Here is a 27,770-nt window from a genome sequence, read left to right as displayed (position 1 = left end):
AATGTCTTTTCTTTCTACTTGCATTTTTTCGTGAACATTTCATTATGAAAGCAAAGAATCATCACTCTTGCTTTCAAGCTTCGGCAAATATTTGCATATATTCAGAGAGCATTCTGGGAGCATTATACATAGCCTCATATTACTAAACTTTGAAAACGTGTGTACACATTTATACTGGAACCACCGTCAGTAGAGCAAGTCGAGCTTACAGCATTTACTTTTAGTACTCACCCTAATAATAAAGGCTTTGCATTAATGAACCATAAATACAAGCTTGAACGACTTTTAACACATGGACACAAATATTACCTTAACTGCAGACATTGCCCTTTCCTGGTCCATAATATGGTACTGTAAACTGGCAGACAAAGGGTTTGTGCAGTATGGGGTTGGCCCTAGTTGTCCCAAGGACAAACTACACATGAAAACTTGTTGGCCTTGACCCCAAACAATATGTCCCGGGAATGGGAATGCGTGGCTAATCTTTACGCGGTTACAAGGTAAAAAAAATGAAAATGCGCGGCAAATATTTACGCGGTTACAAGGTAAACAATGTGTGCCTAATAATTGCACTATACTTCTCTTTTTCTAATGTTGTGTCAGGCTTACTGAAATAATTGACTGTATCTTCTTAGCTGCAAAACAAGGACTCGTTGTGGCTAAGTCATACTTTCCGACTGGACTGAAAACATGTGATTTTGGATAGAGTTCTTTCTCTTTCCGTTAACCGATTCCCTTAAGTTGTGTGCGGTTGTGTGTGTGTGGTTGTGTGGGGGGCTGTGTGTGTGTGGTTGTGTGTGTGGTTGTGTGTGTTTGTGGGTGCGTGGTTGTGGTTTTGTGTGTGTGGTTGTATGTGTGGTGTGTGTAGTTGTGTGTGTGTGGTTGTGTGTGTTGTTTGTGGTAGTGTGTGTGGTTGTGTGTATGCGAGTGTGTGGTAGTGTGTTTGTGTGTGTGGTTGTGTTGGTTGTGTGTGGTTGTGTGTGTGGGTGTGTGATTACACATCACATACTTTACACTGTATTCAATAAAACATAAATACACTCCACATACCACTCAGTACTACATAATTGCACGTCACATAATTACTCTCTACTTAATGCAAGATAAATACACTCCACACAATACCTCTCTTTAACACATAATAACACAACACATAATTACACTGTACTCAATGCAACATAAATACACACATTTCACTCAAGTTTGTGCTATATAAAAATAACACAAAAAAAAAACAATTGCAGTGCAATAAATAGGTCTCACATTACTGAATCTTTGAGCTGCTATTGGTGTTGCATTATTATTAGCAATGCCAACAGCTCAAACTTTAATAATGCGAGACCTATTGCATTGAAAATGCCTGTTACCAATTGTGCTGGATTTTTTTGGGAGGAGTACCAAAAAATGCTAAAGTCGTCATAAGTATTGAAGTCATAGCCATTTTCCTTATAAAACTGGGAGTCAGTCCACCACATATATCGTAGTTTTTGTTTGTATTTAAAACTAAGGCTGGCTGAATGAGTCTTGACGTACAACCATTTGACAGCTGCGAGTATTTTTCCTTAAAAACAAAACTCGAAGTGGGGTAACATACGTAGCAACCATTATCTCAAAAATACTTGAATTCGTTTAAATCCTTCTATAAGCCAAATAGCTGTCCTACGTTCCTACTTCCTACCTTTCGCATCCCGCATAAGGTCTCAGGGTAATAGTAACATCTGATGAAGTACGCAGCCAATAACAACACCCTCATTAACGTGAGCCCGGAGACCTGTCCAATTAAATGGGTTGGTAATTGGTCGTGTGCGTAACCCAATCGACACGTTTTTGGCTGTGCGTGCGCGGGAGCGCGGCCAATCTGAACGCACCTAATAGTTCGTGGACGGGTCCGCGCAGCGAGACTTAGCTGAGTAAGGAAACAGTGGCGGCGGAAGTGGAGAGAAGGCCCCGACTTCCTCTTTCTACTGGGCAGGTCAGAAAATTGTTGTGTAAAGATGGCAAAAGTGGGTGGAGGAGGTGCCAGGGGCTTTCTTTCTTGGGTTTTTCCTGAACCAGGAGCGGAACAATATGAATAAGGAGGAGGCTGTATTTTGTTGGGCCTGCCGGAAAATCTTTTTTTTTTTTTTTTTAGGGGTTGGGGAAAAGGAAGGTTAATTCGTGGAATAACGGGGGCAAAGCTTTACCCAATTGGGGAGGAGGAGGTTGTCTCGTGTATTGAAGAAAGAAAAGTGCGAAACCATGGTCTATTTTGTGGGATTAGTCTTGGGGAGGATGCTACATGAATGTGTTGTGGGTGAAGTGAATGAGGAGTGATCGAACAGGATCAGTTGATGAATCGCTCTCATTGAGGCTCTGTCCTCTGGATTAGGGAAAAATGAAGGTGGAAAAGTGAGTTCTGAAGGCAGCTGAATTTTTTTTCCTTGACAGTCTGTGCCCTTTGAGATGTGGCACGAGATAAGGAAGATAAATGTGGGAGGTCAGTTATCGAATTGAGAAGCTTACTCGTGTGCACTCCTTCGGGAGTTAATGAGTGTGGGGTGGTCTTGTATTGTCTGTCTTGGAAGGGCTCAAGGCTATTCTTGTGGTATAAGAGCAAATGTGAGTCGAAACGTGTTTGTGGGTAACCGATAGACCTGTCTTGCCAGACGGTGGGGTGGGATGCCTTGCTTTGGGTAAATTGATGTAAGGAGGGAAGAAGACTGCTGGGTGGTAAGGGTCGTGTTGGCAAGGGAGTCTTTTGTCGCATGAACTAAACCAGTATTGACACAGCTGCAGTAAATAAACCAGCATTTGCAATGCAATATGTCTCGCATTTACGAGAGTTTGAGCAATTGGCAATGCAATAACTTAGACTCTCGCAAATGCATTGTAAATTATTAGCGCCCATGCGGTGCTTTCACATTCATGGAGGCTGCCCCCCTTTAAACAGATCGTGCATAAAGAAAGGGGCGAGGCTGACATTAACGTGAAACCACGGCATGGGGCGCTTTGACAAAAAAAGCACCTGCTTGTCAAGTTGACAGATTATTTTTTTTTCCTTTGGAAAAGCGCCCATGCCGTGCTTTCACTTTAATAGCGACCGCGCACTTTTCTTTAGACGTGGCTTGTCTAAAGAAAGGGGCGCGGCCTCCAGAAATGTGAAAGCTCCGAATGGGTGCTAGTAAACAAAATAAATAAATTAGCGCTTCCACTATACTTAAAGCGGATTGCACTGCTACCATAAATAAACACGGCCGCTATAGTTAGAGTGGACCAACATTAGTAAATAAAATATAAGCGGGGCGGCATGCTGCGATGTAGTGGGTTGAATAGGGGCAAATCATTAAACAAAATAGTGCTCACAGCCAAGATAAAGTAGAGCGTGTAACAAGACAAGTAAAAGGTCCAGGTGCTATGGGAAATGCAGAGAAAGCGGTACCAAGGAGGGACTAACAAGCCTAATAATGACTCGGAAGCCAGCATTTACGAAGGTCAATGACACAAGCCGATTAAAAATATGTGTAGAGTGGGCAGGGCTTCAAAGACTTACTCCAATACTGCATGTCTTGCAGCAGCATATGCGCTGCCGAGGCTCGACCAAAAAAAAGGAGCTAAGACTCGTCTCCCTGCCTCCTTTTGGTACACATGTGTAACACGCCTGTGTGCGCTTACATAATAACACGGTGCTTTTATTTCTTTTTATTTACTGATTCGAGTTGGATATGTAAATTTACATAAAAAGGTTTCCATTGTATTTTTTTGGGGTGAAGAGGGAAGCAATACGGTGGAGAAGCAACATGGGGTGTGTGAGCATAATTGAGGGTTGGAAGCAAAACGGGTGTGAAAAAGAAACATGAAATATGGGATTAGAAAAACAGAGGTGCTAGATAGAGTAGGGTGGAGCTGTTGGGCGTGAAGCACGTGGGTGAGAACGCAGCATGGGGTAATTACCCACATAGTGCGCAATCCGGCAACAGTGAGTACAGTGTAGTATGTGGGGCACAGCGGCTGTGCTTAAGAAGCCCAGATAAACGATTATAAACCGTACAGGTACATGCATCTCTTAAACGGTCCTGTGCCGATTGCAGGAGCTCAGGGAGTGTGGAACAGGCCTCTCTGAAAGCATGGAAGGATGATAGGAAGTCTGTTAGCGCAGCGGAAAGGGGGCATTATCTTGGTCTCTGGGTGGCAGCGGTGACTAGGGGCCTCTCCTGCCTGGGTTCAGACGAGGAATGGATATCACTTTCGAAGTTCGCTGGCTGTGTCTCCGAATGACCCTGGTGACCTCCTGCACTGGCAGATTAGGATATGAAGCCCATTGGGGGAGAATGCATTATTTCTGTTGTCAACTGTACAGTGATGCAAACTATTCACAATTGTCTGGTCTGTATTAAACAAAAAAACAGTTGATGCAAAAAATGACTGCTTGTGAGGAGATGTAATCTGGTCCTTCATATCAGAACACGTATGTGTTCTCATTACAGTATTTAAACCTTAACATAGTTCAGTATTTGTTTATACTAGTGCAAATAACTTGTTAGAAAGAATAATGCTGAGGGTTTGCCAAAAACAAATGTTTGTTTTGCTAAAAAATAAATATTTTTCAAATGTAGAATTTAGTGGTGTTGAGTGCTGACTTCCCCTCTTGTCAATGGGATTATTGACCACTAACTTGCTCACCGTATGCCCCTGGTACACTGAATGCTCCTGAGCAGCTTCTTCCACAATTCTGTGTCACTGCCTCTCCTTTCACTGACATACTATGTGCTCTTTATCATCTTGGCTCTCAAAGTTAAAAATGTTCCCATACTTCCGTTATATGTCTGTGTTGGCAAGTGAAAGACCTGGAAGAGATTAAGTGTAAGAATGTCCTTGTGTAGCACGAGAAGCAAACTGATTTCAGATTGTTCTTCATTTTCCTTATTTGATCCGGAAAATGTGCGCTCCTCAAGGCGCCTGTTTGCATTCCACGCTACACAAGAAAACTCATACAGTTCACGCTCAGCAGGACTTCCACTTGCCAAAACATGCATATAATGTAAGTATGTATTCGACGTTTCGACCCCTATGGGAACCAGCAGACTTAGCGTCTTGGAAGTGGTGTCTTCATCAGGTTCAAGGAGGGCGGAGATGGCACCTATGACTAATGGTATGCGATTAGTAAGGTGTGTCTCTTTAGGAATCCTGCGTTTTACTAGTATGTCAGAAAACAGTCTAGATTCTTCCGGAATGTCCTTGTACTGAGCCCAGCCAACATTTTCAGCAGTTCTTCCTTCTTCGTTTTTTTTTTTTTTTTTTTTTTTTTTTCCTCAAGCTTGATGCAACAGAGTTGTCTTCTTTACTGGGTGTTGGTGCTACTGTGACACCAGGATGGAGGTGTGTATGGTGACGAGAGAGCAGAGAACACGCTGTTCGAGGATGAGCTGAGTGTAGGCAAACTTGCTGCATTGCCAGTATGTATCCATCAGCGTGAAGGTGCCCCATTGCATGTCCAACATGTGCAGTTTTGTACCTCAGTTTTCATTTGTTCCCAGTGTAATGGTTCCCTTACCTCCTGAAACACAAGGAATGCAGTGTAAGTTTTCATACAATTAGGGGTTGCCCCTTCTCTTCTAACCACATGTATCTATTCACCTCAGTATCCCAGATTTCTTGCATGTATGTATGTATGTGTTTTTTGTAAACCCTCCCCTACTCATTTCCCTTTGTATCATCAAGGTAGATGGCCCTACAGTGGAAATCCATGTCTGGGGTCCATTTGTTATTAAAGAAGACAGCCCCAGATATGATAAGGGCCACCCCGAGACCACAAATGAAAGAAGGAGCAAACGTGTTCATGCATCGGTGTGATGGTTTTGCTACCTCCAAGAATCTCTTCTCTGGAAAGTCTTGGGGTCAAACATTATCCTCCCCTATGGTACCCCTCCTGTGCATCCTATCAATTTGAATGTTGATAGGCTTGATGAAAAGGTACAATGCTGTGGGATTGGTCTCGTATCTGGTCAGAATCACTACTACTCTACAGGGCTCTACTCTCTTGGGTTGTATTTTGGCCCGTAATCCTACATAGGTTTAGGTGGAGAAGGCATTTTGCTTTCACGAGGGCTATCTCTTGGGACAAGCAAAGCCTGCATGGGCCTACCGCATGTGGTATCCGCGAACAGACGTAACATGATCTGGTTGATGTCTTGGAGTCTACGGTGGTCATGTGCTGTAACCATGTGTTGTGTAAGAGGGTGCTGTGTAGTGCATGTGGAATGCTAAAGTTGGGTTCAGTGTAATTATAAGTGATGTGTGAGATGTCCCTACGCAAGCGCAGTGATAGCTTCCGTGTGAACTCATTAGATTAGGCAATTCTTTGGTGATAAACGGATGCAACAACACCCACAGTAAACAGAACAAGGTACATGGAAGTACATCAATACATAACTTATTTTTTTTTTTTTTTTTTTTTTTAAAACCTTTATTTTCAAAAGTCAGGACACAGCTATTCAGCCGACAACCCGGAGGTTCGGCAGCATCGATGTATAGAAACAGAGATGCGTCCCCAGTACCATGAAAGGAGAAGTGCAAAGGTTCGATTTTAATTAAACACAAAAACACACAACAAACCCCAGCAAGGCAAGAACACTGAAAGCCCATGATGAGCCCCCCAGGGGAGGCCGGACCCCACTCATCTAACAGTTACAGTACAGAGTAAAGAGGAAGAAGAGGGACAGCAGAGGCCAAAAAGTCCATAAACCATACTGAGCTGGAAAGAAGGTTAGGAGGAAAGCTGTTCCTCGGGAGGATCCAGATCCGGGGCAAGACATATTCCCCCCCTGTATTGATTCCACCGCCCCCACATGGCGTGCCACTTCCGGGGGCGGCCTCTAGCGCAATAGACCGTCTTCTCCCTTAACATACTCCAGTCCATATTTTCTTTCCACGCGGTCAATGTGGGGGGCCCCGCGGAGCCCCACAATCGCGCGATATCTCCCTTAGCGACCATGTTGCCCAGAGTCACCCATTGGGTCTGCGCCGCATTATGATCAGTGGGCCCCCAGACATTCAGGAGACAACACCGCGCTTCCGGCTGCATAGCAATGCCCGTCACCTCCCCCATCACTGCATGGACTCTCCTCCAAAATTCCGTGATGACACCACATTCCCAAATGATATGCAGGAAAGTACCCACCATACCACATCCCCTCCTGCATAGGCCGTCCTCCGAGAATCCCATGTGAACCAGCCTTGGCCCCGTCACATACACTCGATGCAGTATTTTAAGCTGCACCAGCCTCAGACGCGACGGGATCGCAACCTCCTTAGGAGAGGAAACAGCAGACTGCCAATCCTCGTCATCCAACTCGAGGCCATCCCTAGCCCACTGGTCCCTCAACCCCAGAAGCATATCCGCCCGGACGTTGATCAGTTTCTTATAGCTGAGCGAAATCGTGCTCTCGGGCATATGGCCATCAAGGACTCGGTCCTCCAAAGGAGAGGACTCAGGCACCTTCTCACCCTCTATGAGGACTGATCGGAGGGCGTGACGCACCTGGATATAGCGGAAAAACTCAGATGGCCCCAGCTCATACTCCTTCTGCAACTCTTCAAAGGACTTCACCCTCCCCTTAATCAGGACATCTCCGACCCTGGAGATGCCGATCAAGCCTTTTGTGTGCCAAAGCCTACCCATTCTCTCAGATTCAAACAGCGGGGTAGCGAGGGTGAGCCTATCCTTCCAGCCCAGCGAGTCAGTTGCCATCTTCCACACTCGCACCGCCACACCAGTGGGCCCCGTGAGGGACGAGTCCAGAGACCGCGAATACAACGCCCTGTAATAGTTACCACCACGCAGCAACCACCTGTCCATGGCATACCCAGGGCTGAGGGCAGGGCCATAAAACCCATGATTAATCGCACTCAGCTGGGTGGCCCAATAGTACCGTCGGATGTCTGGGAGCGCAATGCCCCCGTCGTACCATGGAAGCGTCAACTTTGCAATAGCTATTCGCGGCCGCCCATCCCAAAGCAACGTTCGTTGGAGGCCTTCGACCTCCCGAAAGTATTTGGCCGGAACCCAGTCCAAAGTATTCTGCAATGCGTAGAGGAAGCGGGGAAGCGACATCATTTTGAACAGGGCCGCACGCCCAACGAGGGAGAGCGGCAGCCTCCGCCAGCCTTCAACATCCCGCCTCAGGCGTGCCAGGGGGGGAGCAGGTTCTTCTCATATCGCACAGCAGAGTCCATGGAGATAAAAATCCCCAAATACACGAAACCCTGCTGAGCGACCTGTATCGAGCATGTTCTAGGGATCGGGGGAACCTCGCCACTAAGAACATACAAATATGATTTACTCCAGTTGATAACAAGACCCGAGTTCCTACCAAAAGATGTGAGTACGTCACAGACCACTATAAGTGATTTCTTGGGTGAGGCAAGATACAGCAGGATATCATCGGCATAGAGCGAAATACGGTCCTCGTGTGCAGGCGACCATCTAAGGCCCCGTATATCTGGGTGCCAACGTATCCACGCAGCCAGCGGCTCAAGGGCAAGGGCGAACAACAAAGGCGACAGGGGACAACCCTGCCGAGTACCCCTCCCAAGCTGAAACGGAACCGACGCCCGACCACTCACCACCACACTCGCAAGTGGCCCCTCATACAGCAACCTCACCCAACTCACAAAACCGTGGCCAAAGCCGAACTTGGTCAGCACGGCCCACAAATATGCCCATTCCACCGTGTCGAATGCCATCGTGGCGTCAAGAGACGCCACAATAGCTGGTTCACGCAGTGTGCCCGCCCTGGCGATTACACCATGAAGGCGCCGAAGATTTAACGCTGTGTTTCATTGCGGGATGAAGCCGGATTGATCCGGGTGGACCAAGTCACCGAGTACCCTAATCAATCGGGTCGCCAGGATTTTAGCCAGAATTTTCGGCTCTGCGTTAAGAAGTGAGATAGGCCTATATGAGGCGCACTTATCTCGGGGTTTGCCCTCTTTGTGTATAACCACGATCGTCGCCAGTCGCTGGTCCAACGGGAGGGTCCCACTCCCCCGCGCCTCCATAAACATGGCGCGCAGGTGAGGGGCGACCCTATCCGGAAATAGCTTGTACAGGTCGACCGGCAAGCCGTTCGGTCCCGAGGCCTTACCCGCGTTTAACGCGCGGATAGCCCCCGCCACCTCGTCAACCGTTATGTCACCATCTAGATCGTCCCTATCTATGTCGGAGAGACAGGGCAACTCGATATCACGGAGGAGGTCAGACGAGTCCTCGGGCGGCCTATCCGACACTGAGGCATAAACCCTACAGAAATAGTCCGTGAAACACTGTACAATCCTCTCAGGTTCCACAATCGCCTCTCCCCTCTCTCCCGTCAACTCTGGCACAACTCTATTGACCCGTTCTTTTTTGTCCAGCCAAGCCAGGAGTTTCCCTGCCTTGTCACCAACATCATACAATCGGCCCTGCTGTTCCCTACTGAGGGTCTTAGCGGCGTTCGTCACCAGGTCCTTATACTCAGCTTGCTTCAAGCAAAGCTCATGCAGTTAGGACTCTGTAACCTCCTCCTCCAGCTCTCCCTCCAAAGCCGCGATCTCCTCCTCAACCTGCAGAACCTCGCCATCTCTCCGCCGCTTGGCAGCTACTACTAGGGAGAGGGCTTCCCCTCGGAGCACGGTCTTAAATGCTTCCCACAGCGACACTGCCGAGTCCACGGATCCCTGATTATCCTTGAAAAAATTATCTACTTTCTTTACCAGCGCGCTGCGCATCTTGGGGTCTCGGAAATACCACGGGTTGATAGGGGCCACCCTTCCTCCTCCCTCCCGACCTAGATCCAGCCGGATCCACACTGGCGAATGGTCAGATATACCACGCGCCATGTGCCTCGCCTCGGAGACCAACGAGGCATGCGCAGCCAGAGTGAGTAGGTAATCAATCCTGGAAAGACTACCATGTGCCCCGGAGTGGAACGTGTATTGGCTCTGTGTGGGGTGCCGGAGCCTCCAGCAGTCTATCAGGCCAAGCGTGTTTAGGAAGTCTGGGAGCCACTTCTGAGCCCCCCCTGTGTCTCTGGGCGGGTATCTATCCAGCAGGCCGGAGCCAACAGCGTTGAAATCACCTCCCACCACAAGCATACCCCCCGGGAGATCCAGCAGGGCCCTACCCAGATCTGTGAACGTGGAGGCCTGCAGGGCCGGCGGGACATAAACCGAAACTAAAACCAAAGTTCTTCCTTCCCACCGCCCCGCCACCGCCACAAACCTCCCCCTATCATCAACAATGGTGGAGTCCACCTCAAATGGTAGCGAGGCTCTGACTAGGATGCCCACCCCCCTGGACCCAGAGGAGAATCCCAAATGTGCTATGAATTTATAACCCTTCCTATTCAGAGCATAGCACGTATTACCAATAAGGTGCGTCTCCTGCAGCAAGGCAACATCCGGCATTGACCGTTTCAAGAATTGCAAAACAATCTCACGCTTAATGCGATCCCCCAAACCATTAACATTCCAGCTTATAACACTTAAACCCCTACCCCCCCATCCTCGAACGTAAAGAGGCCCACCCCACTCCCGAAGAGCCACCATGGAACGGTCCTGGAAAGAATCATCATGCCTTGCAGAAATAAACCCCCCAACAACAAACCCAAAATCCCAGAAACCCCCCCCCCCCCACCCTGCACCCCTGCGGCAGCTTACCAAGCCCCCCCAACTTGCAGTGTGCCTGTCGCCCTACAAAAACCCCAAAAATCTACAAAAAGTACCCTAAGGGAGGAAAAGAGCACCCCTCGTCCTCCCGCCGCCCTCCGCATTGACTGCACTCTATTCAAGTCTTCAAATATAGTCAAATCGAGTCAGACCGGCTCCGAAAAATCAGCCCTGCCCATCCCGGCCACTGTCCCCATCCTCAGCAATGTCCTCCCCCGTCCGTCGCCGGGGCAAAGCGTCCAGCCATTCATCGGCCATAACAGGAGAGTCAAAGAAGAATGTCCGATCTTCGTGCACCACACGTAGTCTGGCAGGGAAGAGCATGGCATACTTCAGATCCCTCTCCCGGAGCCGCCTCTTCACCCCCAGAAAGCCCTGTCTCTGCCTCTGCACCTGCTGGGTGAAGTCCGGATAGAAATTCACCGACGCGTTCTGGAAGGGGACCGGGCCCGTCACCCTCGATGCTTGCAGGATAGCGTCCCGATCTCGAAAATGAAAGAGCCGAGCGACGATCGGCCTCGGTGGGGCACCCACCTTGGGCCTCCCACCTGGCACTCTATGGGCCCTTTCAACCGCAAAGAACTTTCCAAGACCCTTAGGCTTCAGATGATTAAGCACCATGTCCTCAACAAGCAGGTCAACCGAAGCCTCATCCGAGGACTCTGGGACCCCGATGACGCGCACGTTGTTGCGCCTGGCCCGGCTCTCAAAATCCTCCAGCCGGCGGGCGGCGAGATCACTCTCGGTCCTCAGCTTACGAACCTCGATCTGCAGTTCCGTGACATCGGTGAGGCCCGTGGTCTTGAGGTCCAGGGTCCTAACACGTTCATTTGTTTTGCCCAAGTCCGCACGGATCAGGTTAACATCCACCAAGATGGCGTCCACCTTATGCGCCAGGGCATCAAACTGTCTCCCAATCGAGGTCTGCATCCCTTCGAGCGCGCCCATGACATCCTGTAGTGAGAGCTCCGGGGCCAAAGGCGAGGCCGCCTTCTGGGTATCTGGCGACTGGCTCGACCCACTCGGTGATCCCTTCTGCAGAGCATAGCGGTCCATACTATTGACTTGGGTATAGGCTCCCCGCCTGGTAGACTTAGCCTTCAGCCGATCCACCTCTGCTTTGCCCGACATGGTTGATACCAAGCAGGTCGGTTCAGATAAGACGGGTCCCTCTCAATGAAAGGAATCAGAGGTGATCAGTTCTGCAGTGGGCCACCAGAGTAGCCTGCAGAGCGTCCATAGGGTAATAAAGCCACCAAGAGCTCTCCAGGGGCAGGGCTGACAAAGGGAGAGTAAGCGAAAGTGAAAGGATGGGGACCTCCGTCCGACAGTTCACACCTCGCCTGGCCGTTGTTGTTCAACTAGAAGTCGGGCATCCTGCCAACTCTAGCCCCTGGCATCCCTCGGAGATAGGCCACAATCTTCCGCCAGGCATAAGTCCGGTTCCCGGTGGGCGATCAGACCGCGGGTAGCATCAATCGCCTCCCTGACAGGTCATCCACACGATGCCGTGCATACCGACAGGATTAGAGACAGGATTGTCGACGGAGGGCGCGAGGGTCTCGGGAGCTCAGAGCTCACGCGGCCATCTTGAATACATAACTTATTGAACATATCAGGTTATGGGATGAATCCAGGGGAGATGTCTGTAATCCTCTGGTAATTGGGAGTGTCTTTAGTTTAACAAAGTTCGAGGGGGAGGGGGGGGGGGATAGTTCACATAACAATTCGTAGTTCTCAGTTCTCACACTGTAGATCTTGGCAGGGGCTGATATGGCTGCTAAAAAGGTGGTGCACTTGGATATTTGATTGCCGACCAGTTGAATAAGCACTGCGTCCATTGGTTAAGAAAACTGCATTATTGCATGTGTTGTCAATCATTTTCTTCTAAGTTCCTGTACTTTTTTTAAGGGTGTGCTCTCCACACACAAATCAAGCAAAGTTTTAGTGAGGCACCGGAAGGCGGCACCAGTGGGTTACGTTAAAAACTTGTTCGTTTTTATGGGTTGTTTGGCCCCTTTTTACGGGGTGATTTTTGAGAGCATGTGGATGGTCTCAGTTATTAACTAGCGCTCTGTGGTCAGCGCCAGTCATTCAATATCCTATCCAACCTAGTGAGTGCATGGGGGTTGATTATCGGTGCAGTCGGTGTCTTTTAACTTGCGTGTGTACAGGACGATGTACAAAGCGGGGGGCGTGTCCCAACTAAATTCTGTTGGCGATTGCAATGTGCCCTGAGGTCACGTGTTTATCCCTGAAGTTCCGGCATGCAACGTGACCCTCGTGGCGCCAAGTGTCTTGGCTACGCCCTTTTCTGAACATTTCTTTTGGGCTAGTTAAGGGTTCTTTTTGTTGGTCTATTGGGCATCTCACTTAGATCTCACATGATCTATTGTCTTTTTTTTAATTTCTTTATTGGTATTTTGTTTATACAATGACAGAGTGCGTATTGGTCGACTCCAGTAAATGACATACATTTGGTTACATCTCAACAACAACCTTAACAATTAACTCGCAGGACAGCAAGTCATACAAAAAGAAATAAAATCCGCAAATCTGATTAGCATTACCAGTGTATTTGCCTATAAAGTTACTTCACACTTTTACCATTCAACTACCTCAACAGAAGCATTATTTGTGTGTCATATTATTCAGGACATCTATGCACAATGGTGTGGGTTTAAATACTTGACCATACAATTTCAGGGCTGGAACGGTCAGATTCTCCGGTTTGTTTCATGTGTATCCATTCCAAAATCGGACACCATATGTCTTTTGGCCTGGAGGCGGAGGGCATAAGTTCCCAGTCTAAAGAGAGCTGTGTTTGGCAGTAGGTGATATCCTGCAACCAGGTCTTGGTCGACGGCACGATGGGCTTCCCCCAATCCATAGCCACTCTTCTCCTTGCCAGGAGAAGGAGCATGGCATGCAGTTTCCGTGTACCTACCAGGATCTCCTTCACATATCTACAATGGTGTAGGGTCAGTTGGAGTCCCCAGGGCTTCCCCCAATTATGCCAAAAATGTCAAGCCAGTATCTTGCTACAGGTGGGCAACTCCAAGCTAGGTGTAGGAATGTTGCTGGCTCTGCCTTGCATCTCCAGCAGCTAGCATCAGGTCTAAGTCGCATGCGGTGCAGTTGGACAGGAGGTCTATAAAATCTTTGCAGGATTTTAGAATGTATGAGTTTTAACTTGTAGTTGACAGAGATCATCCCTAATGGGGCCACATAACTTCCACTGCTCATCCGAGATTGGACGGTTGATTTCGGTGTTCAAATCCATGCTTTGGGGGTCAGCACCGGGCCTTGTTTTGCATGGTACTATACAATCGTGTAATGAGTCTGCGCGATGATGGGCCGGACAGCATATGTTCAAGTGCGTGTAATGTGCGTGGGGGCCTGGGGAAAGTAGTATGTACCTGTCGACAGACGCTTTTATTCGATGGTATAAGAACATCTCTGATAAGGTGGGCGTAACCCCCTCTTGCTCTGCTGGAGAGGGGCGAAAGTTGTTCTCAGGATATCGATCAGCAAATGTGTTTTTTCCTAGCCCCCAAACTAACATCACACACTCCTTGTCTTTCATTGGGGGGGATATGCGGGCTATGCGCCACTGGTATAGAAGGCGCATATAGGACCTCTAGTTTGTCTCTGTTTCTCAGGTCCTCCCTGCCCCACAGTAATGTCTCTACTGTATCAATCTCATTGCGCTTCCGTTTATATGGTTGGTATAGTGCAACTTGGAGTGGTGTAGGCGCAGCTTTGTCCATCTCCACCCCAACATGATGCTGAAATGGTACAGGGTGAACCCAGTAATGGAGGAATTGAGCTTGTGCACAGTATGCATACAACGGACTGTCCGGTGCTCCCAGCCCTCCCTGTACCAAAGGAAGCGTCAGGAGCTCCCATGAGACACAAGCCTGTCTCCCAGCCCAGATCAGAGTTATTAACAAGGACTGCATTGTTTTGAAGACTGCCTGTGGAAGTGGGATGTTTATGAACAGATATAAAAAGAATTGGCAAAATCATAATTTTACCTATTGCAATTCGACCTGCTAGAGACCGAGGCAGTCTAGTCCAAGTCACTATCTTACCCTCCAGCCATGCCACTGCCTTGCCATAGTTCGTGTTTCGCAGTTCTTGAATATCGCTGCTCAGCCATATTCCCAAATGGCACACTGGGCCACTTGCCCATTTCAGAGGGTACTCCAGTTGGTGTTATTATTTTGCAGTGTTTGAGGCTGGGCTTACTGTTTCTTCTAGATGGTGTATGTAAGGCCTTGTGTATTGGATTATTGCTAGGTCTAATATGGAGGTGAGTGCGTTTTTAGTTTTGCTTCAATCTGTGATGGACATTTATGGACCCCTTCTCCCAGGCGCTCACTCTCATTTGTATCTTGTCTTTTCCAGGGCATGGTTAGGGACATCTAAGCAGTGCCACTCTTCTTTTGAAGGGACATGACCTGGTGAACAGACTTTGGACATTTGGATGACTTGAGGGAAAGGAAGAGAAAAATTGCTGCATGAAGAGTTCACGGTTTTAGGTCAATAATTAATCAGAATTAGCCTAATGGTGATTGACTGGTATAGCTGGTATTCTGACAAAATTCCCCTCCCCCTTCCCTTGTGACTGACGTGGTGCCATGCGGCACTTCACAACCTGTCTGATGTTGTGTGGGTGCTGCGGAGGTTGTGAGGTCTTCACTATCCCAAGCGTACGAAAAACCTGACTTCCAACACTGGGGGATAGCTTTGTTTTGGAACTGAAAGGGGGCCTCTATTGGCTGGAGGCTTCTAGCTTTTTGGGGGCACTGTTGGAACCTCACGCCACAAAGGAATTTTGGTCCTGTGCTGGGTGCCAGAGTGCGGGGACTTGGTAATTGGGACCTGTTCCAATTGACTTGTGAATGCAGGGATGTGGGCGTCTGCTTTTAAGGACTGGTCTGGACCTGCCCTGCCCTCCTCATCAGACTGCACTGCCTCCTGGGGTTTGATTAGCCAGCCCTGCTGCCCTCGGGTATCAGCAGCACAGTGGGGCCTAGAATCCCGCAGGCACCCTTAATGCCGGACTTTAGTGAGGATACCCGATTGACAAAGCAGATACAGCAGCCCTAAATTCCCGAATGCAGGTAAAGGCTTGAATTTCCTATATTGTCTTATTGGTCCTTCTTTCGTATTTTGGTGCAGTGAAGTTTGAGGTGCGCTTGAAATGGATGCTTCGCATTGGGGGTTTTGACTTACTGCACATTTGGGTTCTGTGTTTTTGCAAAGGCATTGCCTCTCCAGACAGTGACCCCTCCCTGCTGTGGCCCCTGTCGGGCTGGGTTTTCTGGCAGTTGTTGCTGCTGCCACGCATTCGACCAACTACTTGAGCCTTGTTGCGGTGGCTGAATGACTCGCCCTGTGGCTGAGTTTAAGGTGCATTCAGGTTCCCCTGGGCTTGGTTTTGTGAATGGAGATTCTGCTGGGACTGGCCAAGGCTTAACTACCTCTGTTCGTGGTATGGTTTTGGCCAGCATCAGTTGGCTATGTGGCCCATTCTGTGTCGATAGTAACATTCTCTAAGGTCTGGCTGCTGTCAGCCTCCCTGACTTTTGCTGTTATAGCTCAATCTATCAATTAGGTGACTTGTAAAGTGCGACTACTCGCCCGTAAGGGTCTCAAGGAGCTGGTGGCAGAGGGCGGGGTTGCTGATCCGCTGAAAGCACTGTGGTACAGTTTGAGAGCCAGGTATTGAGGTCCTTCCTGAATTGAAGCAGTGACTGTGATTGCGTGAGATGGAGAGGCAGAGTGTTCCAGGTCTTTGCGGCGAGGTAGGAGAACGACCTTCCTCCAGCCATGGTCTTGTGGATACTTGGGATGGTGGCCAAGGCCAGATGAGCGGATGTCACTGGTGGGTGCGTGGAATGAGAAGCGGTGGTTAAGGTACGCAGGTCCGGCATTTGTGTAGGGTCTTTTAGGCATGTGGAGTCTGGGGTTTTGCGGTGGAGTTCCCTTCAAGACTGGTGCCGTTTATACGCTTGCGGCCAATGCGGCCCCCTCGAGGGCAGGCTTTTTAAATTTGTATTGGACAAACTTAAGTGAATTTCTGGGTTTGCTCCTGTTTCTCCCTATTCTTCTCTCGTTTCTTTTTGTGGTAGTGTAATATGTGGGCCTGCTTCTCCCGCCAGGTTTTAGTGTCTAACCCCACTACGCTCTCCAAACTGCTCTGTATCTCAGTGGGCAGCCCCTTTTTGAGGATATATATATATATATATATATATATATATATATATATATATATATATATATATATATTTTTAAAGGCATAACAGTCCATGTCTATCCTGGCTCTTGTCTTCAACGTTACCTTATTCTTTCCAGAAAATCAGTCATGGTCTCCCCAGGTTTCATAGCTTCTGCCATTAACTCTCCTACATCTGGGCAGTCGGGGAACATTTCCCTCCTGGCCGTCTATAATTGGTGCTGGCACAAACTGAATGCGACCCGTCATGATCTGTGTTTGTCAGCAGGACTGCTCGGAATCGGGCTCAGGCAATCACTGCGCTTGTCTGCTCTCCGATGAGGCTACTTAGCAAACTTTTGACATCGCCTATCGCTAGATTTATTTCCACAGTGTTCTTTTCAAAACATGAGATCCTTTTCCCTGCACCATTCAGCAAAGGTTGCAATTTGGTCCTTAGCCCTTCTTTATCCATCTGAGGCTATAGCACATAGATGGTCCCTGATGTGCCCTTCTTTAGTAGCTGGTACATTTTGGCTTTGGGTAGCTCCACTGGGTTTTCCATAGCGTTCCCATCGTCTTGGGCAACCCTGCATGTAGGGGAAGTTCCACTTGGGATCCCCCTGTCCGTGATGGAAGCAGTGTAAAGCAACTGCTATGTCCTGTGGTTCAAAGGATCTTTCCTCCAGCCAGTGTCTATCGTACTGGTCCTTTCCGTCGATCCAGTGGGCTAGCAGGTGGCAAAATGGCCTTGTGAAGGTGTCACCTTCCTCTCGTGCGACTATCTCCTTTGGGGTCAGTTTATCTGTCCTGTACGTTTGGGAGGAGAAGCGGACATCTTTGTCTTTGCTCCTCTTGTGTGCATGTAGAGGTGCCATCTCACATCTCCTGCGTGTTAGTTGAGTTTGCACCATGCTACCTTAGTCTCCTATTTCCTGGTCAGGCCCTCTCCTATGTTGACAATCTGGTAAGGCTTGGATCCCAGCCGAAAGCCTCTCCTCTAGTGCTGCCTTGGACTCTTCCCCGAATGGTGTCTGTACCTACCCCCGCCCCCCTCACGTGGCAGGCATGCTGCTCTGTGTTCTTGCTTTGCTTACATGGTGCGAGCTCTTCATCACTCTCTTCAGAACTCGTGCTTTTCCTCTAAATCCCACCCAGATTGCCTTCTTCACTGTGCGCTGTATTTTTTGGTCGGAACTTGCCTTCAAACTCTCTTCCTGTTGTTTCTTAAGCTACCTGAGGCTTCCACCTAGTCATCGGACTGGGGAGGACTGCCTCCCCCCCCACCACCACCACTAGGTGTATTGCTGTCCTGAACAGCTATGAGTCTCCTTTGTACCAAAGTGTTCACTCGAACCAGTGGGAGTGCATATTCACCGTATCGCTGGGGTTCGGTGGGTTGAACGCGACAAATGGAGGGGTCGAACTTATGGGAGCTCTAGCACTGGAGTGGGGTGGTTCTCTGATTACCCTGGGCTGCTGGCCGGTTAGACTCTCACACCTGGACCTAACAGTTCGTTGTTCGGTAGTGGACCATTTGGCTCCATGAAATGGTGGGTTGGTGTATTCTAATGTGGGAATAGCAGACAGCGGGGAGAGCACCTCCAGACCTGCATGTGGTGGGGGAGGTGTGCACACCTTGCTTATTTTCTGTGGAATAGGATTATCGGTCTGGGCCTCATAGTTCTAATAGTGCCTCTCTCCTGTCCTACGTATTTGGCCCATATGTGTGTTCTTATTTGTTTTGATTATGTTAGTGTCAAAGGTATCCTCCTTTGGCCAGGGAATCATGTGTGCGTGCCTTTTGTGACCAAGCTTGTTACGTTTTTTGCCCTTGTGGGGAACCTGGTTTACATGTGTTTTAGTAGAAACTCCATGATAAGTTGGGTACTTTTTAAAGGGATAGATGGGCACTAGTTTTTCGGGTTTTTATGGAATCTTAAGTTGGGAAAATATATACATGGGGATTGCTGGTTCTAACTACTTACTATGATCTCAACTCTATTTACAGATGCATCAACATGAATATTTCATAAATGCAAATAACAATGCATATGAAGGGTCCCCACCTGGAAGAAAGTGCAATTGTTAAAATGTAATTTGGCAGCAAATATCAGACTTTACTTTGATATGAAATAACGATTGTGAGAAATATCAACACCTTCATACAGCACATTGAGACATCGGCAAGACTGAAGACAAAATACAGTTACATTAATTTACCAGCACTAGAGCATCAAATCATCACAACATCAAACATACCTTTTCATCAATTTTAAGACTATAATAAGAGAAAACTGACAGAAAAAATGATGACTTTGTCAGAAATACCTTAGCCCACTCCTGGTGCAAGTATCCTGGTACCAGGGGAAGCCCTGCATGGTACACAGGTCGAAGTGAGCCAGATACTCTGTTAATATCGGCTCAGGGACAAAAAATTGACATTTTTTTTTCTTTGAGAAGAGGAATCATTCACAGACCACAGGCTCTTCTTGGCCAACCGCAAGCTACACCTGATGTACCAGATAGAAATGTTTTTCCCTAATATTCGAATCTCACCCTGTATCGCAACTGGGGCAAGCGTACCATCTGCTGCCATGCCCACTGGTTTAAGCAAACACCGCTCACTTATGTCAGATACCAACAGTGTTAAGAAACCAGTAGCACTGAGAAAACCCCTTTAGACTAAGAAAATAAGATTGAAGTTCCAGCCCTATATCCTAGCCAGGACCCATGTGTAACATCGGTGTCACAACCAGCAGGCCAAGAGGTGAGGTCTCAACCCTGTATCACACCCAGGGAACCACCGTACCATCTGTGTCACGCCCAGCGGTCCAAGCGATGACCAATATTCACTCTTCTTAGCAGGCTATCGAAAGAAAGGTGGCCTCCGCAGGAATTCCTCCAAGGCCACCTTGCAACTAATCAGTTCAGACACATCAAATAGGTAACATGACAGATTTTGGTCAGTGGCAGGGCATTTAGGTAAATTTTTTGCGCTTCTTCCTAGTTTGCCATACGCCAAATGCTGGGACTAAGGATCAGATGTAGTCTCATACCCACTGACTGCTGCTTCAGAACATACCTCTACCCCCGTCAGTGGGTAAGAGACTACATCTGATCCTTAGTCCCAGCTTCAGGATGGACCCCTCGCCCCACAGATTCAGCCGAGCTTCCAATCAATTGCGGTGTCTGCTCACCTTTCTTGCTGCGCAAATGTGAATCCGTCCGGGCGGGGTCCATTATCTTTGTTTGCAATTTGGTCCGAGGTACCAATCTCTCCTATCTTGCTCGCCAAAACGTTGCTTCGAATATGAATTTACCATAAAAAACAAAAGATGAGTCATTTGGCAAAACAGGAACAGTTGGTTTAATTAAACAGTTCGGCTGGGATCGCAGTTACAGAAGCGGGTCTGAGGACTGTCTCAAAGTACAATCAATGTAATCAGGGTTTTGTACATTTCTTTGGGTATCATAAAGTTGTTCCTTAGCTCTTTTTTTTTGGTAAAAATATGTAGGCCATGTCTGTGGAGTCATAAATAAGGCCTCTGATAACAAATGCAGGTGGCCATCGACCTTGCATGGACACAATGGGCAACGTATCCAGATGTCCTGCATGAGGGGTGCGTGATCATTGTGTGTGCTGTGTCCTGATTGGCTGTATGTTCCTAACTTCATGCGGCGTCTGACTTTATGGTATTTTGAGAATGAGCGCACCACTCTGGCCATGAGTGCTGTATTAGGGTCCATCTCCATGGACCATTTTGGTGTTTCTGCGCTTATCTGGGGGATGGACCTGAGTTTCCTATTGGCACGTTTGTCTGCCGGCTTATGTGCCACTCCACCTGTGACTCGTCAATCAGTAACCTCAGGCCTAGGTCACAGAGCCTGCTCACCACGTCTTTGAGTTGGGGTTGATGGAGAGTTTATGACGGGCAAATTTGATAAGTAATGCGATTTTGTTCCTATGTATGACTGTATCATTCTAGACATTGGCATCGATTTTTATCAATATTAACACAGTAAGTGACACAGTGAGCCAGGTAATGGGAAATGGCTTTGGTTGAATACACTTCCTGTAAGTATACAGATGAGTGATGGCATGATTCTTGTGCCTATCAATTTAAGATGGATTAGCACTAGGTTCATCCTACTACTACTTGCCCCTGCCAACCATTTCTTATATGCAAATATGTGCACAAACGTCATGTGAGTTAATTTTCGATCCACCGTTTCTTTATCTCCCAATATTAAGCCTTGTGCCTTTTATTCAGAACGCCAGTCTTCTCACCCCAGGCTCCTATCACCTACATATATTCTGTACTAAGCTGATTTTGCCTTTTGAACTAGGTTGCTACTTATTTTTAGAACCTGAGCAGTAGTAGCAAAATCTTCGCCTTCAGCCACCATCGGCTATAGACTTGCAGTGTAATCTACCTTTGTGTTTCAGCATCCAATGCTGTCCTCTGTCTCCTATGCCCGTAAACTTCATTCTTCTATTTTGAACTTCAACTTGGGTTGTAACTCCTTCACTAGAAGGTACCAGATACCCACATCTGCCATCCAGCTTTTCTTTGAGCCCCCCCCAGTGCACCATGCCTAAGCTCTCTATGAACCCTCCAACTTTAAGAGATTCATTTTATTCTTTTGTCTCTTATACCCACATTGGCCTTCTTCTGACTTTAGACTGCAGGTGTGTCTTCTACCTTAAACTCTTGACATTTAACCCGTTTCAACCTTCAGGTTTCCTTCCTTGCATATAATCTATACTCTTTCCCCTCCCCCCTTCACCCCCATTGCTCCTTATTATCCCCAGTGTCACCCTCTTTGCTTCTAGACTTCTCTGTATTCTGCCCCTCTTCATCTAACCCCCCATGCATTCCTGTCACTGCTGTTAGACATGCAGTGCCAACACTGCTACATTCAGCCCTTCGTGCCATCCCACTCGCCCCTTAAAACCACAGCACACAATCTCTATCACCCTGCCTTAGGGCCAATGAAAGAGAAAAAGGTTCTAACAACAAAAAACACTCGTGGAGGGTCTAAGGGGAATAATCTTTAACGACCAGGCAAACTCCAAACCCCCAACAACTACACAAACAACAAAAGAGGAGAGAGCCGGTCAAAATGTAAAGAAACTGGGAGCCAAAGAGAAATAGACAGATTCAGCCCACTAAGTTGAGACCAATCCCATCAGCCCACCGTTTTGGCAGAACATAATCATCTGGGAGTAAGGTGGATCAACTCATTGCAGTGCACCCTATTTCAGGGGAACCATCACTGTGTATATGCAATGAGTGTGCAGTCTTCCAGAGAAAAAGTCTCAAAACATAGTGGTACTGAGAAAGATGTGAGATGCAGTGCAAAACAGAAGAGAAGTGTATTAAAAATGGCTACCTGATAACACCACCCAACTTTATTCGGTGTCAAAAAAAGTGCCAAGATTAAAAAAGCAAGTGAAAAACTGATAGTTATTTTTTCAAACTATCTTATAGCAATAGAGGTCGACATGTTTCAGCCAAAAGGTTACAGTTACCTGGCTTTCGTCAGGACCATGTATGGTAAAATGCTACTGCAGAAATATGTGTTTACAAAGATACTTTGATAAGAACATCACCGTGACAATACCCTACCAAAATCAAACAGTCATTGATTTGTCCAGTAGTTTAAGGGATGTCAGAGTGTTCCCAGCATTATGTGGGAGTACGCCTCCCCTCACCCGGCAACTGCTCGGTGTACTGAGGCCCCGCTCTATCCGTCGGTACCCCTCTCCTTGTCCAAGCCAAAGGGGAGAAAAAGGTTCTCCTCCACTTTTTCCTTTTACCTGTGCACGTTGTGGCCCTTATCGCTAATGCAGCCACAGCCCTTGTTTTATTTTTTTGTAATTCCAAACTAACAATGTGAGACGTGTTTTTGTGAGAGTTGTGTTGGTGCATGAACGTTTCTGAGGCTGCATTGTATTGGGACCAATCGTCTTGAGAACATGAGTAATGGGCTATGCTTAAAAAAATAAGAATCTTCTTCAGTCTGTTACTTATATAACCAATCTCATACTAGCAAAAGCAGTCATTGCAGTGTTTGTATATTGACAAGCAAACTCGTAGGCTTGTGTAGAATTCAGAAGAGGTAGCGCATTGTTTAACATCGTCAGGTAATGTTGCATAACTGCTGCACATGTGCGTAGTGATAAACTGATGCCGCCTCCTGCAAGTGCTCATTGTGTTAGGGAAGCTTGCAGACTGCTATCCAGATTTACTTATTTTGTGGAGGTTGGTGGGTATCTTTTCACTGTACAAAAGCCTCCTCAATTGGAACTATAAAGGGTGAGCGGCAAAGCAAGATGAAAAGCTGTGCAGCCTAGATAGGTGGGCAGAGGGAAAGGCTAAAGGAAACTGGAACTATATGGAAGGTGCAGGGCAGGGAGCAAGGAATGGGTATCTGCACAAGTGAGAGGAAAAACAGTGGAAGATCAGCCCGACACCGGGTCCAAGCAATATTATCAGGTTTGTCCCAGCCCCTACATTTTTCAACTTTAGGTATTGGTTTTACAGTAATGCACAGAAAGTAGCCCTGCACCTCCTGGACGTGTGCGCTGCTTCATGCTGCCTTAGCTCCATGAGCCTGGGACTCTGCTCACACTGTACAGTCCCCAAGGACTCCTGTTCGATCCCACAGCTTCAGGGACACCGCTAACTTCAGCAATTGCTGTTCCTTTTTCACAAACACAGTCACGGTAGTATAATAATAATTTTAGACTAAGCATTTGGAATTTATGGTTTACATTTCACAGACTGTCTAGGTGCATCCTGAGAGTATTTTCCCACTTGTCCCCCTTTTCCCCCTTTTGGCGCTATTGCAGTGTTTTTTTTTATTTTGCTTCCAGTCCTCCCACTTCCCTGACAGCCGCTACCAGCTCCCATGAGTGCTTATGGAGGGCCCCTGTGTGGCTGCTCTGCTGGGGCACCGAAGGCGCTCCAAAAGCAAGCCTGTCCACTACTGGACAGTGCCCAGCGCCAGGACACCTGGTCCTTCCACCCGTGCCTCTACACCGCTGCTGTACTCTGAGCCCTAGACCTTGGACGCCCAAACATCCACTGCTGCCGCTTGTCCTCCCAAACCACCAAAGGACTGTTCTCCTGCTGACACTGCTGCCTCACCTTCAGCGACGCCAGAGGCACCTCCAAGGCAGCCACGTCTTCTACTTCGACTGAGTCCACCGCAACACCACTCCAATGCATCCTACTCAACGCTCCCTCACATTGCAAACACGCCACAGAGATTTGGGACATGATCTCTTCCCTCACCCCAGACCTCATCTTCCTCACAGAAACCTGGCTTAACCCCGCCTCCGCCCCAGACATTCCCATCGCCATCCCCCAAGGCTACAAGATAACACACCGTGACCGAACCAGCAAACATGAAGGGGGAATCTCCAATCTCTACAGGGACACCGTCCACTGCACGACATCCCCGGACAACCCGACGCCGATAATGGAACACCTCAACTTCCAACTCGGTAAAAGCACCACCAGAGGCACCCTTGCCTACAGACGACCCGGACCTCATCCGAACTGCTGCAGTGCAATCCAGGTCCTCATCACCCTGCTCGCATTCAACTCTGAGCACTACATCTTCCTAAGAGACCTCAACCTTCACCTCCATGAACTAGGCAACACCAACATCATGGAGAACATGATCAACATCTGCCTCAAGCACCGACCCCACCCACATTGCTATACACACGCTCAACCCATCTTCATTTCCGGCGACAGATTCAGATACAACACTACCACACAACTCACCTAGAGCACCCACCTCTGCGTCCACTTCACCATCTCAGACCCTCTCTCCCAGGCACCTCCCCTCCACCTGTTAGGGTTTGTCATCAGCATCATGCACAACGTCCTCAGCATCATGCACAATCTCATGATAAAACTGAATAATATGTTATCATTGCATGATGCTAATTAAGGCAGTTATATTGTTGGCTTGGCGTAAATGGGGACTTGAAGATCTGTTCTGAAATCGTATCAGGTTCATTATAATTTCAGTTCATTCATGTTTTGTTATTATTTCTATCTATGTATGTGAAGTAAACGTTTATTCTAAGGATATTGTTTCCCATGTTAAGTCACGTGTTATTGCTCGAGAGTAAATTACAGTTGGAACAGAATATTATGTTTAGCTACTGCACGTGTTACTGCTTGTGAGTGAACTGACAGTTAAAGCACGTTTCGTTTAGGCAGTTGACACGGAGCATGGATATTCATGTGCTTTTGTTTGCACGTTTCCTTGTTGCACGCTCCGTTTAAACTCAAGACACGTGAACAATGTGCGCGTGCTAACCGAGAACCCCACCCAGTCTAAAACCCTATTTAAACCCTTCGCAAGCGTGAAACCCTGCTTGCGCTCGTCCTTTGCTACCCGCTTACCTGGAGTTCGAAGTCATCCCGTCCTCAGCACAAGCTCCCGATTCCGGACCGCCTTCCATTGGACCTCTGTCGTCTTCCGGATTCAGAGGTCGGGTTCCGGTCCTCTCTCTTCAGTCTTCCCCCGCGACAGCAACCTGTAAATCCAGCGTCCCGCGACCCAGCTTCGCTTCTTAAAGGAGCCATGTCCTAAAAAGAAAGAAAAGAAAGACAGTGAGTAGTGTTTTGCGCAAAACGAAGGCAAACCAAGTAAGTTCTAATAATTTGGCTATAACAACGAGGGAAAAAGAACAATACTTATCTTGCAAGCTTCCTCCTCAGCCAGAAAACGAACTCCTTATTCTGCAAGAGAAATTAAAAGAGACTTAAGTGAATAGGGAAAAAACGAAGACCATTTTGATAAACATTGTTATCTCTCACTTTGGTAAATTGAGCTTATGAAAACATATACATATATTGTCATAGCAGTGTGCAAAGATAACAGTTATAGTTCAAGATTTCTTGTTTGTGTTGCAGAGAAAGGTGATTCATACTATATAGAAAACATCTGTATAATTATCAAAGTGAGGTTCTGGCAGATATAAGACCAGACGTAAGAGGTAATGAATGTTATTTTTTAATTGATTTGAGCTAGCATAGATTTTGCAAGACTTCTACAGTTCAAATTTCTTTATTTGTGTTTACTGTCCAGAGACAAGAAAGTGCCCGAGGTGATTTAGTCTTCACACCAAACAGAAGAGCGGCGTGTTTCTCTCTCTCTCTTTTGTTATTTTCTCCACTTCCCCCTTCCCTTGGGTGTTTGCATTCAGTAAGTCATAATTTGGATTGGCTTGTTGGACGTAAGCTCTTGAGGGCAGCTGAGACAAATCTTCACGTCTCTCAAGGTGACACCCCGGACTTCAGGTGAGCGAAGGTTTGACAGAAGCGCAAGCCTTTACTAACCTAAGGGGTTTGAGAGACATGGATTTGGAAGACGAGGGAATCGATAGTCGCGCCATGACTCAGGCCTTAGATGAAGACCTTGAAAGGGATCACACGGTCACAGAGATGATGCAAAAAATGCAGTTAGAGATTAATAATTTGAAGCAGGAAAACATGGAGTTAAAACAGGAAGTAGTTCGTTATAAACCTAGAGAATCCTTGTGGAATTTACCTTTTTCCCCTTCACTACCACGATCTTTTGGCTCCAACAAAAAACCTCAGTCTTCTAGGGGAGGTTTGGATTCAGACCCCAATACGCCTCCAGTTCAAGTTACTGTGTCTGTTCCTAATGTGGTTCCATTGTCCGCTCCAGAGCGTTTCTTCGGGGATAGTAATAAGTTTAACATATTTCTCAGTCAATGCCAGTTGCATTTTATCTGCAAACCTCAATTGTTTCCCACTGACGCAACCAAGGTGGCTTTTGTGCTTTCTTATTTAGGAGGTACAGCAGCTAATTGGTCTATACCCTATATTAATAGGAATGACCCAATTTTGCATAACTGGCCTCAGTTCAAAGACACTATGAACAAGTTGTTTGCGCGACATGCATACGTTCAAGCCAGTGATAATGAGCTTTTGAGTTTGAAACAGGGAAAATCAGATTTGTTAACCTATGTCACAGCTTTTAATAGGTTATTAACAGAGACCCAGTGGCCAGAAGAAAAACGCACCTCATTATTTTATAGGGGTTTGCGTGACGAATTAAAAGATGCTCTGGCCCACATAGTAGATCTCCCAGATGAATATTCTGAATTCGTGGATCTGGTGGTAAAATTAGATCATCGTTTAGGGGAAAGAAAGGGGGATAAAACTCGTTATGAGCCACGGTTTACAACCTTAAAATCAGACAAAAAAGATTTTGACTCAAAGTCAGCAGAAGTTGAACCTATGCAAATAGGAACAATAAAAGGGCCTTTGACTGTTGAGGAAAAGGATAGAAGACGGAAATTGAATTTGTGTTTATATTGTGCTCGGTTTGGACATTTTGCAAAAGAATGTCCCAATAAACCAAAAGGTCCAAAAAAGGTTAATGCTCTTTCACAGTGTACTTCAGAACAGGAAAACTAGATAACTCGTCAAGGAAGGAGGTCACTTGCTCGAGTAGGAATTCTTCACAGACCTCCAAAATAACAAACATGGTGCCCAAGATACCACGACATTTTGTCATACAAGTAGTGTTAATAATTAGCACTCATATGCGTCATTCGATTCCTGTTTTATTGGATTGTGGCGCAACTGGTAATTTCATAGATATTAAATTGGCTCAGAATTTACAAATACCCACAGAGTGGAAAACTCACCCAGAATCAGTGTGTGCAGTGGATGGTTCTGCACTTTCCTCGGGTATGATAACCAAAAAGACGAGTCCTCTCGTTATGGTATGTCAGAATGGTCATACAGAAACAATATCTTTTGATTTAATAGACACACCCACTTTTGGCCTTATTTTAGGG

General features: G+C 47.2%; 1 protein-coding gene across 2 annotated transcripts in view; it reads left to right on the top strand.

The window, feature by feature from the left end:
- Positions 1–1,843: 1,843 nt before the first annotated feature.
- SUN1 (Sad1 and UNC84 domain containing 1) overlaps positions 1,844–27,770 on the top strand; it is a 406,387-nt gene continuing 380,460 nt past the window's right edge. For both annotated transcript variants that reach the window (XM_085629317.1, XM_085629315.1), the window contains exon 1: positions 1,844–1,972. The gene's annotated coding sequence lies outside the window, so the exon portion shown is untranslated. The remainder of the gene's footprint in view (positions 1,973–27,770) is intronic.

The sequence above is a fragment of the Triturus cristatus genome, chromosome 10, assembly GCF_964204655.1.
Source record: "Triturus cristatus chromosome 10, aTriCri1.1, whole genome shotgun sequence".
Classification (NCBI taxonomy): domain Eukaryota; kingdom Metazoa; phylum Chordata; class Amphibia; order Caudata; family Salamandridae; genus Triturus; species Triturus cristatus.
The sequence above is the reverse complement of the archived record's forward strand: the minus strand, read 5'-3'. Positions and strand labels throughout refer to the sequence as shown.